Below are 4,330 nucleotides of genomic sequence, written 5' to 3'. Positions count from 1 at the left end.
GCGATTATTAGGTCTGTTCAAAAAATTGCTTACATCCTTATGTACAATAGGACCATTGACAGGATCTTTACTGCTTTATAAATTCTCTTACAAGTTAGGTGATAAGTAAAAAAGAAGTAAAGTCAGCTATTATCTTAGGTTTCTTATAATTATTGCTAACCATTTATGCAAGAATCTTAGTATAAAAGATAAAGATGATACATTGCTAAGTGTTTGTGCAATCTTAGTCATCTATGTAAGAAGATTGTAAAGTAAATAAATTTGAGATAAAAAGATAAATTAACAATTTTCTAAATTTATATAATCGAGGTTGTTAACTTACCAAGTATTAATTTATCGATGTTTAAATGTAATACTCTCTCCGTCCCAAAATACAAGTTTTTTTAACTTTTTACACGTATTTTAAGTTGAATGAAAAAAATAGCTCCGAAAATTATTATTAACTTTTTTTGAATAAAAGTATAATATTAAATTTTAATTCAAGAAAAAAAATTAAAACAAAAATATGTGGTACTATGACTTTTATACCTCAGAATCAGATGGACGCGCAAAAGTCAAAAGGACTATTTCGAGACCGAGAAAGTACCACATTTGTAAGTGGGAAATTGAATCTTAAACGTCCTGATACAGACTTATTGAATCGAGGAGCATACTAAATGGTCATCCTCTTTTCTCATCCAGCAATATGTACTGGCTTGAATACCGATACCATCTCTGAGATTTAACCATTGAGCTTCTTTATAAAGCTTTGAAAACTTTACAATGGCGCCCAAACAATATCAACTACATGATTTAGTTCATCAGGCAGAGTAGAATATGCCATAACAAATCATGTAAGCTTTTTTGGACAAAGAATCAGTTCATCAAGACTTTCATCCTCTCATGGACTTCTTGAACAACTCTCTACTCTATCTTCTTCTCCCCCACACACAACTGCCTCACCTAATTCTGCTTCAATGAATGTGAAAAAAGAACCCATTTCTCATAGTCAAGTAAAACTACCCTCACTATCTGAGTCTGAAACAAAAACTTCCTCTTCAGTCTGTGGTAAAAGAAAGAAAAGTACTTTACCTACTATAACTGTAGATGGCAATGAGGAAAGTGAAACTGCAATGGAGGTAAATCCACCTCAGAAGAAGATAAAATGCTAGCATTGTCAAACCTGAATTAAGGCTATCTACTAAAGATCCTGAAATGCCACCCGGTTTTTTAAGGAATAGAGTAGCACTGACGGGGCTTCCTTCTTCACTGGAGGAAGAAAAGGCAAAATGTGATCTTCGCTACGTGCTTCAACCTACACTGGATCCATTTTCTGACGAAAATATGTTACCACAGGATCCTCAGCACCTTGTGGATGCTGCATCTGTATTAAAATCTCAGTTGGTGGCCCGTCTCAAAATTAATGCTAATATATTAAGCAGTGATGATAAAATTACTCTTGCTAATAGGTGTTACTATGCACTCCGTGAATTAGGAGATGATTATGCATCATTTAGGAGTAAAGTAGACAAACTAATTGAGCAACACGAAGAGCTTGAATCTGCTGCTAGGAAAAAAGGAAAATTGGAATGACCAGGTCATATGGGATCACTATTTTCAGCAAATGAAGTATGTGTCTGCTGTGACAAAGAAACTATCCGGTGTTGAAAATGAACTTTCTGAAGCTAAGGCTAGTGTCAGTTCTATGAAGTTTAAAGAGGAAGAGCTGGCAGTTGAATTACTTTAGCTTAAAGAGGAGCTGTATAAGGAAGAAGGGAGAGTCAAGGTACTGACAGCGGAGTATGATCGATGCAAAGAGGATCTGATGCTAAAGCTGAACCCAGCAAATTGGACGTAAAGAAAGATGAGGCTCATGCAGAATTCAAGGCGATCAATGACCTATTTAACACTGCCAAGGAAAAATGTGAAAGCTATATAATAAGCTGCTGCAGTTAGCAAAGACGTAATGAGGTAACTTTACTTAATATTGGCAAACATAGCAATCATCGAGCTTTATAGGATTTACCATAATAACTGTGTGTTGGAACTCCTATAAAATGGTAGATTCATGAGCGATTATGCAGTATCTGACTTGAGGGATTTTTACCTCGGTGGATGATTATACAGCTTTGTGTTATTTCACTTTTCACAACGTATATTGCACTAACAAGTCTATATTAGGAGTCACTTGCTTAAGTTTCTATTTTGGAATATATAATTTATACATGATAGTAATAAATTAATGTCGTTCTTGGAAAGGAGATGCTTCTGGACCTGTAATTGCTGTCTTCGAGTATTTTCATGCTTTGCAGCTACTTGCCTGTTTCAGAATCTTATAATATTTTAAAGGTATAAACTGATGCTATAAGTTCATCATCACTGGAAAGTTCACTACATTTATTAGGATGTTTTTTGTTAATCTTAAATTGGATCTGGTCTACTATAATGACTCAAACGCAAAAGGACTCTCAAGTTAACAAACCATCTATATGTATTATACAATTGCACATAGAAGTAATCTACTGTGAATGATGAATTTGAAGGAGTACAAGTGACCGTCGGGATGTCGGTTTTACCACAAGTAGGAATTTGCATTGCTGGGATTCATGTATAATGTTAAACTTGAACGTGAAACTGTCTAATTAAGGATGTAGTTAAGGTTGTCTAGGCTCAATTGGCAAAAAAAGATTGTCCAGGCTCTATTTCTATTGTGTTTAATTAGTGGCCATATCTCTTGTAGAGATATGACCACTAATTAAACAAGTAAATAACAAGTTGACAGGGTGGAAATGTAGTATACCTTAATATGGCGGGAAGATTGACGTTGATTAGGTCAGCTTTGGATAGCATACCTACATACAGATAGATGGTATTAGAAGAAAGTTTTATTAGGGGGAATTGAACTCAGAAACTGAAGAGAGGAAAAAGATGCATCTGTTAAGACGGGAGTTAGTATGCTCAAGCAAGGAGGCAGGAAGTCCCGGTTTAAAGAATATTGGTGTGAGGAATCAAGTTCTTCTATCAAAATGGTGGTGGAAATTTCATTTGGAGAAAGATAAAAAGTGGATGGCCTTTATCTTTAACAAGTATGGCAGGGATTTTCTGTATGAAGAGAATGAAACCCCAAGAAATATGTCTCTAAAGTTTAAGCACATTTGGAGCTGAAGAGCAGCAGAAGATAATACACATTGGCTGACTAGTAAAATGTTTAAGTGGAAGGTAAGTGATGGTACAAAGATCAGTTTTTGGAAAGATTACTGGTATGGAGAAACTGAGTTAAGATCTTCTTTTTCAAGGTTGTTCTCCTTGTCTCTGGTGAAAGAAATCAACATAGCAGACATGAAACACAGGTGGAGAGAAAATTCAAAAGTTTTGTGGAGCAGGAATCTCCGAAGATGGGAATTGGAATCTGGACAGGAACTTGGCATCATAATGGAGAATGTTACACTTTCCAGTAGGGAGGACTCTTTATTTTGGTTAGGGAACAATGACAAGTTCAACACTAAGGGTTATTATCAAATTCTAACCAAGATAGGAGATAATCAAGCAAGGGGGTCTTTTGTGTGGAAAGTGAAAATTCCAAGACGTATATAAATGTTTGTATGGAAAGTGATAAATCAAATTCTTCCAGTAAGATTGTTTTTTAGCAGAAGAATGACAGGAATAACACTGAATTGCCCTATGTGCAATTGTAGTGAAGAGTCATTAGTTCATTTGCTATGGGAGTGTTCTTTTGCTCAAGACAGCTCTTCAGTCTTCATGTTGATTAAACGTTTTTCTCTTTTTTACCAGTTCAAATCAAGAGCTACTGTCAAGCAAAGTAGCAAATTTATGAAATGTAGACCCTATCGCAGCAATAGATTATTGCAGCATGTTCAGGTCCCGTTATGGTAGAAAATGCAATGGGAGCTGAGGTGGCAGCTTGCACATTTATGATGGAAAAGTTGGGAGAACATATGAAACGTTTAAGAAGATAGCTCCCTATGTTGATTCAAAGAATGTCATAGAGATGTTTGAAAATTCTAAAGCAGGCATTGTGCTTCTCTTTTCCCAATATATCCTGGTTTGTGTTAATAAAAGGTGTAAAGAGACTGATTTATTGGCTAAACAAGGAAAAACGAGAACTGTGATTTTTCTCAAACTTGAGTTAGGAAATCCTCAAAACTTAAATCACCCCCCCCCCTCCCACCCCAATATGCACCCATATGCATTCATTATCTGTTGATATTTTGTATTTGGAATGATAACTTAATGACAAGAACATGTTAAACTCGACATTAGTTCTGAAATAGAATGAATACAACAAATCAAGAATGGCAAACTTAGAATAATAGGATTACAATTATAATAT

The 4,330-nt window shown here is 35.3% G+C and overlaps 1 long non-coding RNA gene across 2 annotated transcripts; it reads right to left on the bottom strand.

Moving 5' to 3' along the window:
* Positions 1 to 525: 525 nt before the first annotated feature.
* LOC141672479 (uncharacterized) lies at positions 526 to 3,695 on the bottom strand. Of its 2 annotated transcripts, XR_012555547.1 has the most exons (4): positions 2,780 to 3,695; positions 1,774 to 1,888; positions 1,163 to 1,363; positions 526 to 1,042 (listed from the first exon to the last, which is right to left on the bottom strand). It is a non-coding gene; the product is annotated as an uncharacterized LOC141672479 (long non-coding RNA). The 2 variants fall into 2 exon arrangements; XR_012555546.1 differs by lacking the exon at positions 1,774 to 1,888.
* Between the last annotated feature and the right edge of the window lie 635 nt (positions 3,696 to 4,330).

Source organism: Apium graveolens, chromosome 7, assembly GCF_009905375.1.
Source record: "Apium graveolens cultivar Ventura chromosome 7, ASM990537v1, whole genome shotgun sequence".
NCBI classification, from domain to species: domain Eukaryota; kingdom Viridiplantae; phylum Streptophyta; class Magnoliopsida; order Apiales; family Apiaceae; genus Apium; species Apium graveolens.
Note: the sequence above shows the minus strand (reverse complement) of the source record. Positions and strands in the feature narration are given on the sequence as shown.